General features: G+C 42.2%; 1 protein-coding gene across 1 annotated transcript in view; it reads right to left on the reverse strand.

Annotated features, from left to right (window-relative positions):
• Positions 1-15,284, reverse strand: part of RARB (retinoic acid receptor beta) — a 603,146-nt gene that overhangs the window by 453,747 nt on the left and 134,115 nt on the right. The window contains exon 2 of the mRNA XM_066585512.1: positions 3,181-3,294. The gene's annotated coding sequence lies outside the window, so the exon portion shown is untranslated. The remainder of the gene's footprint in view (positions 1-3,180; positions 3,295-15,284) is intronic.

A 15,284-nucleotide genomic window follows, 5' to 3' on the forward strand; every position in this document is an offset into this window, starting at 1 on the left:
TTATGACTTGCAAGTTGCAGCGACCTGACAATCAGGTTTAGTCGCAGCATCTTGCAACATAACCACTTTCATTTATTTTAAGAGGTCATACAGCAGGGCTATAGTGACAACATACATTTATTGTGGCAAAAGCTGCCGTATAGTCCTAGCCTAAAATTCTCTCCACCATTTTTACAATGAATGTGCCTCACAAGGTGCTAAAGGCTGTGGATCTTGTGTGATGGGGTTTTCTGTCGTTCAACTTCATCATGGGATCTGAACAATGAAAAAAAACCTGAAGTGCAGAACCAACCCAGCACATGACCGGCGCATACGGTGCAATACAGACCCCGTTAACTGTAATGGTGCCCATTGTGTTTCCGTTATGCCCCCATACATTTTAACGAAAATAATAGCGCAGCATTAGTTGGCTTCACATAGGACTTAAAAAAACACCACAAACAAATCTGCATGTCACATTTTCTCAAATGAGCAAATGTATGTACACAGCACAGTAAATGCGTGCAGTGGGTGCCCTGCCAGGACCTTCTAGCTATAACCCTCACACTTGGCACAGAAGCTGCCAGGACGCTTTATTGCGCTATATGTGACTGCAAGAAGATCCATCCCAGTAACTCCCACACTGCTACTAGTGAGCTCTGGGGAGGAGAATCCTTGATAACGAGGAGGCATTATGGTTGACAATATGGGATATAGTGGGTAAACATGGTAACTGGGCACAAAGGCAAGGCATAGTAGTAAGGTGTTCTGACTTTTATACATTACTGTGTCTGTACCATATGTAACAGTATATTACCCATACAATAAAAATTAAGGATATAAATATTACAATATGTTCCTTTTTAAATGCCTTTAAAGCGACCCTCTACCCAAACCGCTTCTCTGACTACCTGATGCACACTATGTATAGCATGCACTGGTAGTCAAAGGCACTACATGCTGATCTTACTGGCCAGCACGGCTCATCTGGACAGCAGTGGTCAATCAAAGCAGGTGTAGCGTCTTAGAGTAACGTTATATACTAATGCAGTGTGCATCAGAGGAGCTGATGTGGCCAGCTTTGCTTCTCCAGGCCCGGAGGGTAGCTTTAATTATGGGTGCGTCTTATGGTTAAGGTCCTAAAAATGCTGTAATTTCAAAGAAAAAAAATAAAATGTAAATAAAGAAAATGCAAAAAAAAAAACAAAAAACATTTGCGAACTGTATCTGTTTTTTAATAAACACCTCTACAATTGTAGCAAAATCCATATAATAAGCATGCTCGGGGTCACTCTGTGCTACAGTCCAGTATAGTATGCTGTAGTGCTATACTTACCTAGGCAGGTCTACATCAATACCTGTTCTTCGGGAATTAAACTGTATGCTGAACGGATGTAGACTGAGCCTTCTGTGTTAGATTACAAAAGTATAAGAATAACATCATCATCCAATCAGTAGATCGGTCCTCACAAAAACCTTAGAAAATGTAAATTCCTCCTCAGAAATGAAGATATAGGAGGAAGTAAGATGAAAGGAAGAGAACCAAGAGGAGAAACTGTCAGGCATGACCGACTCAGACTAAAAACCGATTGAAGTATAAAGGAAAAGTTACATGGTAACAATGAGATGGATTATTTGCAATCTTTCAACTGGCTATCGAACGACTAGAATGCGCAGCGGAGATGACCCCATTATACCGAGCGGTAATGGTAAATTTGCATCAGTTTCTCAAGTGAAATGATGTGGGGAACATTACTTTTCACAGCATACAGTAACAAAATAAAATCGTATTAAAAAAACACATGAAATAATAATGTGAACATCACAGTTACATTAATTGTTACTTTGCCAGAAGTACTTGGGTCCGTTTATGTAACAAGTCTATATTTAAAACACACAATATTGTCTAAGCTTTACATTACCCCAATGGCAGAAAAAACTAAAATACATTCTGTTCATTCATGTTAAAAGTGTTTTTCTAATGAAAAATAAAACCCCTAATAGGACATAAGGATAGCATAGGTGTGGGGCGGAGGGGGGCATCACTCAGGATCCTGCCTACGGGCAAACAGGGCCTGAAATGGATGAATCCAAGGGTATGCGAAGACCAGTTGCAGTTATAAATGTAATGTAACAAACACATAAATTAGATAAGTATTGAACATTTTTTTCTCTTCTTTTTGGTCTGTTTTCTGGACAGAATTTCGTCCTGGGACCAGAGGGTTGCTTTAGGCCCCCTGTCCACGGCAGTTTATTAGATAGGGCTGACGGGCGGAGATTCACCGGCGGCTCCCGCAGCAGAGCTTTGCCGCGGGATACCGCATCGCCCGTGGACAGCCAGCCTTAATAGAAATTCTCCATAAACGTGTTGTGCTCACATGGTGTTTGAGCCCCACATGTGTCAATTGCACAAGAAGAACTCCCGCTGCATACATCAAACGGATCTCTGCTCACCCTACTGATTCCACAAGGTTTCCTTTTCCCATCTCTGAAGTGGGTATAGGTGGGTATATCTTTTTTGAACTGTACAGAGAAGAGTAGAGGACACTTTTCTATACAAAGATACCTGATATCCTGCAAACAGTATGCCAACCGGTATAGGTTTCTTAAAGGGGTTGTCCAAGCTGTAGTTTCTCAGTAAAGGTCCTTCTCCATGCACTAACATAACAAATGGACTTATACTCATCTCTCCCCACTGTATCCCGAACCGCCGATCCGGGTCTCTGCTGACGTCACGTTTACAGGCTGCCACAGTCAGTTTACAGGACTTTACAGGCGCTGCAACAAATGGCAGAGCTCCATCGCTGAGCTCTGTCATAGGCTGAGGTGTCTGTGATGTCTTGTAAACCAGACAGGATTGTGCCCAGTAAACACCAGAGCGGAGGACAGAACAACACCGCGGGATACAGCAGAATCGGGGAGCAGCGAGTATAAGCCTATTTGTTATGTTAGTGCATAGGGAAAGGCTTCTACCGAGAAGCTACAACTCGGACAACCCCCTTAACATGGGAGCGATGTATGCTAATTTACGTCTACATAGTAGCATACACCTTAGCCTTCAATAGGAGGAATATATTGGGAAATCCTCCTGATGTAAGGCTGGAACACTGTGCAAACAGAACTTACCCTGCCAGTTTTACGGAAATGAGTAGGAACCAAAGGGTTAAGTGCTATGTATATACCTTTTAAGTTTTTTCTTACCTTTCTCAACTCGTGATTCTTCTTTTTTTTTTTTTTTAATCCAAGATTTGCCACTTTTAAATTTCATCTATTGCCTAATAACTAATCCATTTCTGGTCCGGGATGAATCAAAATCTGTAACAAAAAAAAAAGTAACAGAAATGACTCAAATAACCTGATAAACAAAAACGATACAGCAGTTAAACTTACACAAAGAAAATTGCTTCTACTCTTGAGATATGGGGTTAAAAAGGTTTTCTGGCACAAAGCTAATAATGAACTATCCTCTGGATAGGTCACCAATAGCATGTTGGTGGCGGTCCTACCGAATGGGACTCCCAGAAAGCATCCTGCGGCCGGCCAACTCTGAATGCCATCTGTAGTATAGCGGCCTAGTATGGTACTTCAGTGCTCTGCTACTGAAGTGAATAGGGGTAAGTGACCCAAGTGGTAGACCTCCACCGATTTGCTATGGAGGGTGTTATGCTAAAAGTAGGTCATTAATAGCTTCCCACTGGAAACCGTCTTTAACGTAGATGGTTACAACTCCCAAAACTGATACAAAACTTTTAAGTGCATTTGGAGTCTGACAATTCCATAACTGTGACATCCTGAGTTAAAATATGTGAGAACTGTTGTCAAGTTTATCAATCAGACATATTTAAAAATACCTTTTTTTTTTTTTAACAAAAGTGGTAAAATTTATCCCATTTGGGAACATTATCATGTAAAAGGTTAAAATTGGCCTACAACCCAGACGACCCCTTTAAAAAGTTTTTAAACAAAGTCCCCCTAGAAAGTTATATTTAGTCATTTTCTATTATCATTTTAACTCTGACAATAGCAACATTAAAGGGGTCTGTTCAGGACTAGAAAAAGGGCCTGATGTTTTTCCAAAAACATCGGCACGTCTGTCTATGGGATGCATCTTCTATTGCCGTTTGGCTCCATTCGCCTGAATGTGGAAAAGCTGCAATACCAGACACAACCTATAGACAGATGTGGCGCTGTTTCAAGAAAAAAAAACAACAATAGCCCTATTCTCCTTTCTTGAAGATACTCCTTTAAGCTGAAAGCATCTCAGCTCAGGCAATAAAAAGAAGTATGATCATTGAGGTAATGCGTGGAGAACTTCAGTCTCATTTCAAGTTCATTGAAAGAAGAGAGGCGTCTTATTTGTACCTACACACTCCACGTAGCTTTCTGCTGCACTGTCTTTGAACTTACTTATCATGCACTAACAGAAACCGGACTGCGTGCGGATAATACTATTTATTTGTCACATTCTGTAAAGGCTTTTAAAGTTCTGTGACCGAAATCTCCTGTGACCAAGCCAGCCTGTTGTTTGAAGGTGACAGCATGTTTTTCCTTGACACAATATATACAGCATCAAATTGAAAAGCAACTGGATTGTAACAATTCCCCCTGCGCAGCTGTCAAAGTGACAAACATATTAAATCTAAAACCTGTTTGCTGTACTTTAAATAAATATAGATACAAGCCGAACCTGCTATTCTTCGCAAAATAAAACGGTTAACCCTTTCCATCATCCGTACGGCACGTCTACTTAGGCTGGTGTCAACGAGGGTTTTTTTCCCAAAACGCCGCACTTTTGTGGCTTTGATGCCGGTATCTTTTGCTGCGCTTTTCCAGATTTTGGGGCTCATTCACATCAGCGCTTTTGAGTTCCGTCTTCCTGTTCTTTTATGGATAAGGCGCCCAGTGTTCGAACTGAACCGCCATATGATGGAACCAATGGCGCAGAACGGACCCCATCAACTTCTTATGTTGCTGCACTCACTTGAGTTCCTGAGTGCCGCAACATAAGACGTTTATGGATGTACCCGTTAAGACTGAAGGGTCAACGGTCACTTTGGAGCAGGCACCTCATTTATTTTTCCTTCCCCACGTGTGTGGTCATTAGCTGGAGTGCCCTGACTACTACTTCTTCTGATTTGGATCCATTGACTACAGGGTCAATAGAAAATAATTAAATGCCCTACAGATACTATCGGGTTTCTAGGCTTTGTTTTTTCTAACTTTTACTGCTCTTTCTTTGATCCATGGTGTTTTTACTAAATCACAGCATTTTCTAGGTATAGAGTTTTTTTCTGGCGTTTTCTGTAGACTTCTCAACAAGAAAAACAAATTACGGTATTCAGGGTATGGCAAAAATGTAATTGTAACGTTATTCTGAGGGCCGGTACGATTATGACAATACCTAATTTATATAGCTTTCGGTATGCTTTACTACTTGTAGAAAATAAAAAAAAAGTTGAAAAAATAATTTGCTTTGAGTCGCTATATCCGGAACACAATGGGGTTTTCATATTTCCATCAACGGAGCTGTATGGGGCCTTAATTTTTATGAGGCAAGCTATAGCTTTTATTGACGCCTATGCCTTTTGATCTCTTTTATTTCAGGAGGTTAAGTTGTCAAAAAGCAGTAATTCTAGTGTTGTTTCTCTGCTGCCGTCGTTCAGACTTCTTCAGATTTATCAATATCAATTATTTTAAATCTTCTCATTCCTTCATTAGCTGAAATGATATCAGCACTCTACAATAGTGCTGCTTGCAGGGGGAGGGGGTCGCAATGAGTTCATAAAAAGAGACCCCACAATCCGTCTAACAGCTTAGATGTTGTGGTCACTATTGACCATGGCATCTAAGGGTTAAATGGTGGAGATTGGTGTTCCATACAGCTAAGGCTGCTTTCACATTTGTGGCAGGGATTCAGTTTTCCGGCCTCATTCGGGGAACAGAAATGGGGAATCGCCTGGTCGAATGGGTCCATCTTATGATGGAACGTAGCAGCACCGAACAAACCCCATTGACTATAATGAGGTCCGTTTGGTTTCCACTCAGCTGTCTGGTAGTTTGTGCCGGATCTGCGACAGAGCCTCCGGAGGGCTCTCTCCATACACTCCTTGTACACATCTGCTGTAAGTATACAGCTAATGGCATTAAGGAGTTAACATTTCAAGAAGTCCTGTCTGTTGGAGAGTTTTGAACAGATTTTAGTCCATATACACAGTGATGACCTCCTGCGGTAAAAGCTGGGTTCACACTGAGTTATAGATTGCACCCAGCCTTTCCAGCCCAGGTTTCCACGTAAATCGCTGAAAACAGCATCCAGATGGAACCCTGGAGAGAACCGTAGACTTTAATTAGTGAAATGGAGACCAAAGGTGTTTTAATTTGACCTGATTGCCTTTCCAAACTGTTTAGTTTGCAAGGGAGAACATTTTCAACTACGCCGTTCTGCCCTCCAAAATAAATGGAAAGGAGCCGAAAACAGCTCAGAGATCAAAGTTTGCAGCTTTGGCCTCTATGTCACTAAATGAAGTCTATGGTTCCATCCAGTGATCCATATGGATGCAGTTTTCAGAGGTTTAGAAGGAACCCCGGGATGGACAGGATTGGCACACACTATAACGCAGTATGAACCCAGCCTAAGGTTTCGGTGAATCTATAGAAACAGTAATTCTTTAATTTTTTTTTACCCCAAACATTTAGCACTTATCTATCTATGGGTCAAGTAATGAGAGATTAGATCATAATGACTGGGAGGTTCTGTGTCACCAATCTTACTACCTAAGGCCGCTCTCACACATGGCGTCGGTAAAACGCCACCTTTTTGATCAGCGCCTTCAAACGCATGTTACAGTGTTTGTTAACGGAACCCGCCATTGTGATGGGTGATGAGGTGCGATAAAAAGTGCAAAAACACATAAGAATAGAGCAGGCAGTGCTCGAAAATCTTCGACCACTTCGACATATGATTTTATATATACAGCTGCTATTAGTTATACATCCCCTGTATGTAGCGATATGGGCCATGCTAGTGTATCCTGGGTATCTCCTATATATGATTATATATGCACAGCTGGTATAAATTACACATCCCCTGTATGTAGCGATATGGAACATGCTGGTATAACCTGGGTATCTCCTATATATAATTATATATATACAGCTGGTATAAGTTAAATATCCCCTGTATGTAGCGATATGGAACATGCTGGTATAACCTGGGTATCTCCTATATATAATTATATATATACAGCTGGTATAAATTATACATCCCCTGTATGTAGCGATATGGAACATGCTGGTATAACCTGGGTATCTCCTATATATAATTATATATATACAGCTGGTATAAGTTAAATATCCCCTGTATGTAGCGATATGGAACATGCTGGTATAACCCGGGTATCTCCTATATATGATTGCACACTTTATACACAATTAAAAAACGCATCAAAAACCTGCATGTGGTTTTAAAAAGACTGCATAACTGTTTAATTCCCCATGCGGTTTTCAATAGTGCGTGTTGTTTCTTAAAAACACACATAGTTTTTTTAATATGTTTTTAATTATGGTTCAAAAATGCAACAAAAAATATGAACGGAGCCGAAGGGGCTACAAATAGTTTAATGCAGACTAGGAAATGTGTCATGTTTGGGAGGCTTGTGCCAAGGGGCAAGATCATGTATGTAAATTTGCTTTGCAGCTGGGTTTAGGTATGGGTATGGGTACAGGTGTGTGTGTGTTGGGCGAGCTAAATTTTTGTAGCCGGGCCCCTGAGCCTTTAGGGCTCATGCCCACGAGCGATGCAGAATACACCCACGAATTTCCGCCGCGGGAGTACTGCGATTCAAAACAAAAAAAAGCCAACAAGTGATCGTGTTGTTCAACGTGGATTTCCGTGGTCTCCATTCCTTGATATAGATAGAGCCTTCCAGCTGCGGAAATCCGCGGTAAAATAGAACATGCCGCAATTTTTTACCCATTGCGGAAAATCCGCATGTGTGTGTTGGCAGGAAGAACGCTAATAGCTTCAATAGAACCTTGCCACTGCGGAATTCACGCATGGCAAACGAGGTGCAAATTGATCCGTGGGCATTCACCCCTAGTTATGCCCCTGCTGCTGTACATAGGAGTACTGGACAAGCATATACACAACACTAATCCACAGTCCATCCACTATACCGCTGACCTGAACATTTGCATTCCGCTTGCACATTTGACAATCATTACAAGCTCCATGTTTAGTGTCTACTGAAAATTAATGAGTCAAATTAAATGTCTGCTACAAACATACCCCGAACCCCTCACATTCGGCAGGTTAGCTGCTCTCTTCACATCTGTTTCTCATCTGACGAGTATCCTGAGGAATATCACTAACACATACACTCAAAAACCAAAGACATGAAATAATAAAGGCAGAAATAATGACTTTCCCCCACTCCCTCAGATAAAGTAAACTCATCGACTAATCTACTTCGAGAATGTAATGTTTGAACATAAAATTACAAATCTAATAAATGGAGTTTAATTCCTGACAATTACAAGCAAAATGGAGAACAGTATTCTGCTAATTATAAGCTGATGATAAAACTGATAAGTATATTATACAGGGCAGTCTAGAAGATGGAACGCTGCAAAGTATTGACTCTTACCTGCCGGGGGGGGGGGGGGGGGGTTGCTATTCTCACAGATTTTTCCAAATTACGTGAAGTTGCAGCAATTATTGTTTTGTCGCTTTTTTTTTTTCCATTAAAGGGGTTGTCCCACTTCTAGCTGTTTTGCTGCAGGAAGCAGACAGCTCTGTACATTGCACAGTGGTGCAGGTTGGTACTGCAGGCTTGGTATTATTCACTTAAATAGGAAGCAGCTGGCAGTACCAACACAAACCACTGGGATGATTTAGTGATCCTGCACTGAGCAGGAGGTTGGACCCGATGACCCTGGAGGTCCCTTCCAACTCTACCATAATATGATTACTGTGCAGTTTACAGAGCTGTCTGCTTATTGTAGAAAAACAACTAGAAGTGGGACAACCCCTTTAACAAATATTTTATTTAAAAAAAAAAAAGAAGAAGACCCACACAATACTCACCTGCTAAATCTCTCTCCCGGGTCCAGTTACGAGGCTCTGGTGGGCCCACGTCGGTGTTTGTATATTCCAGGAGTGCTGACATGCCATATTGGCATGAGGCCACTGCAGCCAATCACTGCCTTAGGCGGCGTAAAACGGCTGTGGGCATTAGCCCTTAGACACATTTGTCTTACTTATATTACCTATTAGTTTACTTAGCCTACATCAGTGTTTGCACCAAAGGTTTGGCGCAATATTTGGTGCACAATGTCACATTTAGGCCACACCCCTTCCCAGAGTAATGTTCCTTTTTTCAGACGCTGTAAAGAAGTGCCTACGGGCTCATGCCCACAGACGGAGCGGGATGCACCACGGGAATCCCCTGGGGATAAACAAAAAAGTCCCCGCTGGTGATCGCAAAAAAACGCAGTTCTTACCGCATTTTTCCGTGGTCCTTATTAATACTATATTAATGGCGACCTCCCGCCGTGGAAAAACGCAGTAAAATAGAACATGCTGCGATTTTTTTCCCCGCAGCGTAAATCCACAGCAGAATCCTGGATGTGAGGACTGAGCCACTAGGTTCAATAAAACCTAATAGCTGCGTTATTCCGCCGAGGGGAACACGGCATAAATCTGTCCGTGGGCATTAGCCCTAAAAGTATCTAAAACTTTTAGATACTTTGCACCACGTTGCATGATAAATGTGGTGCAAAGTATGTAAGACTACGCACCAGAAAACTAGTGACTTTTCAATAGTAAAACTGCACCATTGTATTTAAAGGGCCACTACTTTAATTTTTTGCATTCATTATGCCACTAGCCACCCACCCCCAGTGTGTGTGTGTGTATACACACACACACATATATATATATATATACACATATATACACACACACACACACACACACACACACACACACACACACACACTACATATATATATATGCGCTAGCAATAGTTTCATTACTTAGTCCTTTCTATCTCAAATTCCTGGCCTCCTTCTCCTCCGGTTGTCATGTGATCTCCATTCTGGCCAGCTTAGATTTACTTGGGGACATGTGTTCAGTTTCTAGTTAGTTTATCAGTCTTGTTCGATTCTATTACATGGACCCTATCACATAAACTGCCTAGTGGGGAACACACACACTGCTGTCACACAGTTACTGATGAAGATCACACAGCTATAATAGAGGAGATCACAACTGGAAGGAAATGGCAGTGTTCAGAGAGGATACAGTCTGTAACTGGATCACTGTAATGCTGTGCTGATGCATAATGGGATTGATGTGAAAGTAACATCAAGATCGTGTCCAATAGGCATCAGACAAGTGGCTGAACTACTTGGAAGTGGACCCAGAGGAGACGTCCAGAGTGTGAAACGCAATCAGGTGAGGGAGCAAAGAGGGGAAAAAAAGTGTTTTCGCCAAAGTGTCCCTTTTTTTAAAAGAACCAAATAATAAACGTTTTTTTAAATTTGAATTAATTTAAAAAATTGATCCAGTGAAAGGTTATGCCATTTACTAGCATAGTAGGGTGCCACCTTGTGTTCAAAGTGTATAGCATGTGCGTGCCAGTGAACACTCATTTAGCCTGGTCTCTGAATAGTGATACTTTGTTCACTGGAGAGCAAGCCAATAGAAATAGCTTTCTGCCCCGTGTGTCAGGGAAGAAGTCTCTGCAGTAACATAGCAATGTAACTTGTTACGATTGTAAAGCAGGATTGGAAGGTAAGAAGAAACAAAATTGTCAGTTGCCAGAGGGGGAAGGAGGGCGATTCTGCAAGAGCCTGCCTCCAGCTGTATGGCTCTGCACCAGCACCAAGAGGGCAACATGAAGCAAAAGATTCTGAAAGCATTTTTCATTCTATGAACACTGCAAATTACTTTAAAATAGCTATAAACAACCTTTCAGGACTCATGGTAGGAAAATAATTCATTCATATCCCCTTGAAATTTCCTGTGAACCAAACATAGCAGCTTCAGAACTATCTCTTCTGTGCTGGACTGCAGGCTAAAAGTTGGGAAAAGTGGTCTGTGTGTGATAGTTCAGTGTATTCATAGGTAAGTTTTCACTCCAGCAGGTGCCTATTCCCCACGGCTGTCTATAGGCATACATCACTAATCATTAGTGTATCTTGACGCCACTGAAAGCTAGGGGTCTGACAGTAGGAATACCCGTCACACCCCTAGCTCCCGATTGGTGCAAGAATACAAGGTCCTGGAAGGTCCTAGGATGCATTGTTGTGAGCCTCCGCTGCCTGCCACTGTCTGCCCTCCAGCTCTGTTGCCTCCCTGAGGGCCTGAGTGACTGTCCCCCTGCACTGTGACAGCTCCCTGCTCTCCTCCTCCGGCAGTACTCTCCCCAGCAGCGGTCAGCAGTGCTGTAACGGAACGCTGTCTCTGCACTGTACCTTCTACGGCAGTGCTTGAGGCACCCCAGCGCCGCTCACCATGTCGTCCCCGAATGCAGGCCACTGCGGCTGAACATGTTCTCCCCAATGCAGGCCCACCATGCAGCGGCTCTGAGCGGTGTGTGTGGCCCAGTGGCTCTCAGTTGCGGATGAAATGTCCGTACCGCAGGGTCTCTCGGCAGACTTCTATCACTGTGCTTCAGGAAGGCAAGCAACATTCGCTGCGCATAGATGTGCTGAGCATCTGGGGAGCCCGGGAGAGTGACGGCAGCAGCGAGGACCTTCATTCAGGGCCAGCAGCTGGTACTAAAGGCCGAACATGTGGATAAAAAGTGGCCTGGCAGGACCTGCAGGGGAGCCATCTCAACAGCCTATCAGGTACTGGGGGGGGGTGTCACCCAGCTGTCACTCCTGACCCCACTAGGACTTCCTGGTGGTGTCAAGATACACTAATACCATCCGGCCATGTATCCATGCATACACATGCTTTCTTATATGCATTTACTTGACCAGTGTGTGCACTGATTCACTGCAGTTTACGTTATAAGAGGACAGCGGCAACATCTTAACTTGGCAACCAGTCTAGAGCAAAGAAGGATACTATATATACTAGACAAATATATCTTATGCTCTTTAATTTTAGCCCATTTATTAAAAGACACAGAGCCCTTTTTAAGTGGTATCACATTGCCATCGTGATACAAATCAGTCAGACATGCAGTGAAATTAGCTAATCTTTAATAAGTGTAAGTATTGCCCTGTCAGGGCCTGACCCCGAGTGACTGCAGAGTAATGTATCCATATGAAGATGCAACATCTGGTTTTCATATGATAATCGGGTTTAGCTAGCTCTCTTGTATGTAGACACCAGGTGTAACATTTTCCAGGTCTACAAGCTTGCCTAAGTAATGGTCTGATTCGAGTACAAGTATCAGGACGCACTTCAATTGTTTTTTTTTTCTTCTTCCTTAAACTTTTCCTGGCAAGCGAAGGCCACTTCATCCATTTGCCCTGCATTTGACTCCACTACGGTACCCATTAAAAGAAACAACAGCAAAACTCCCTTTGAAACTTTATTCACACCAGCTTAAAAAAAAACAGCCAGCGAAATTCTTTGCAACCATGCTTTAATCTAGCTGGAATGCCATAAATGACTTCCACATGTGCTCCCCGAAAACAGTCAATCACAGCTATTTATACTGACGTGATACAATCCAAACAATCTGAGCCGGGATGCTTTGTCTTCCTTATAATATAGCTTTAAATGTCATCTTGTTGGATTTGTGGAGGTGTCGAGACGGTCATGCGGGATTCGGTAAAACAGGGAACTTATCCAACGCTAAACTTACGGCATTCATTCGTAATACTGTATACAATATATTACAAGAAGTCAGCAGGTGATGACACAACGGAAAGTCTTGTCTATTTCCAGCAGCTTTATATCACTTGACAGGCTGGATTTATGAAATAACACCACTAAATATTATATAAAACCAATCTGGTTACAAATATTAGTATATTGAATCATTATTATTCTACAGCACTTTCCAAGTTAGGGAGGTGAAGGGGTTTTCCCATGTCTTTTAATAGCTTCACAACCACTCTGTCCTACCTCGTTGCTGTTGAGTAGGACATGTGACTACTGCAGCCTATCACTGGCCACGGCACTGAGCTTCTATAGCCAGTGATTGGCTGCCCATGTCCTGGTCAGCAGCAACCAGGAAGGACAGAGTGGTTGTGAAGCTATTTTAACACATGGGAAAAGCCCTTTAACCCTTTTCAATCCACTGTCTCACCTGTGAAGACATTATGATTTAAGGCTGTACAACTCCGATAATGGTAGACTTCCTTCGGGGTTCTCTTACTGTATATGGCCAGCCTCTCTGCTGTCAGAGCCTATCCAACGTGTCACCTCATGCAGTACTGGCTTTAGCCAGCAGATAGCGCCGTTGTATAACGGCAGAAAAAGAGTAAGCCCCCTAGGAAAACCAGGATATAAATTGGACTGGAAAGGGTTAAAGAATATTTACATTACATTTTTGCTATTTGTTGAGTATATACTTTTGAAACAAATCAAATAAAAATTTCAAAAAATTATCTATTTAACCTCTTAACGCATCAGGACATATATTTATGTCATAGAGGTTCAGGATTTGTATAGAGGGGAATGGGGCGTTAATATAGCTCAATACAATGCAGGTGATAGCTGTTTGTTACAGCTGACACTCAAAAGCAACAGCTCCAAGGAGCACTCCAGCTAATCACAGCTGTTAACCCTTTAAATTTCACAGTCAATTCAGACAGCGACATTAAAATGCCCCGATCAATGTTCGAGGGTCCCAAATGGCCACCCATGATGACTTGATATGGTGCCGTTCAGTTGCCATGGCAGCAACGGGCCTTCTAAAAGCCCTCAGGGCGTCCATTGCATACTGCCCATCAAGCCATACCTGTGTCATGGCTTGATAGATTGATCAAATCACAGTATAATGTAATGCTATGGTATGGGATCGATCAAACCATTGCAAGTTTATGTCCCCTATGAGGACTACAACAAATGTAAAAACCAGTTTTAAAAAGTTTTATTAACATTTTATTTTTAAAAAAGGTAATAAAAGTTAAAAAAAAACACCCTTTTCCATATTTATAACAAAGTCTAAATTAAAAAAACATATTTGGTATCGCTATGTCTATAAAAGTCCAATCTATCAAAGGAATGCATTATTTACCCAGCACGGTGAACGTCGTCAGGATAAAAGAGTTATATACACTCCAATATATGTAACAATAGAAACTACAGAATATGCTGCAAAAAATGAGCCCTCACACAACTGGCAAAATAAAAAAAGTTATGGTGGTCGGAAGATGGCGGCAGAAAATTATTTTATTTTTTTCCAAAGATATTTTGTATTTTAAAAGTAGTACAGCAAAAAACAAAACAAAAATGCTACATAAATTTGGTATTGTAGTAATCGTACTCACCCATAGAATACAGTTATCGTGTCATTTTTGCTGCAGAGTGCACACCGTAGAAACACGACCGCCCAAAGATGGCGGAATTTAATTGTTTTTCCATTTCACTTCACTTAGATATTTGTAAAAGTTTTTTAGTACATTACATGGTACATTAAATAGCACTATTGAAAAATACAACTCTTCCAGCAAACAAACCAGCCCTCAGACATCTACATTGATAAATAAAAGAGTTGTTAGGGTTGTGCTGGCTGGGATCTGTTGTACCACATAGGTTTCTAGCAGCACAGCCCCACAGGTGTGGAATGATTGAGCTGTCTGGGTGTGGTGTTCTCCTGCTAGCCAATCACCACCGGTCTGTTTGCAGATAAATATCCGCCCTCTGCAAGAGAAAGCTGGTATCCCTTCACTCTAAGGTGTGTTGGTCTTGCCTGCCTGTACTTGTGTTATGTTTGAACAGCGGCTTGTCCAGTGTTTGTGCAGGAGGCGAGACATTAGGTGTGTATAGCCCTGTCCTGTATATATGGTGTGAACAGCGTCATGCTCTGTATGTCTGTGCTGGTGGCTCGACATTAGGTGTGAACTGTTCTATGTGGTGGTTCTGTATTGCATACTAGCTCTAGTGTGTTGGTGTGTGATTTGTGTCCTGTGTGCCGGTCTGTCTGGTTCTGTGTATTAACCTTTCAGGGATAGTCAGAACCGAGGTTCCAGCGCGGGACCGCCTTTATCCCCTTTAATCCCCCACTTATAGGTAGGGTCCTGCCATTCTCCCTGCAGCTTGGGGTCAGCTGTCTTGCTAGTGTAGGGACTGGTAGACACGAGGACCCTTGATCGCTGGGCTCGCGGCTAAAGTG

Source organism: Eleutherodactylus coqui, chromosome 12 (assembly GCF_035609145.1).
Source record: "Eleutherodactylus coqui strain aEleCoq1 chromosome 12, aEleCoq1.hap1, whole genome shotgun sequence".
Lineage (NCBI taxonomy): Eukaryota > Metazoa > Chordata > Amphibia > Anura > Eleutherodactylidae > Eleutherodactylus > Eleutherodactylus coqui.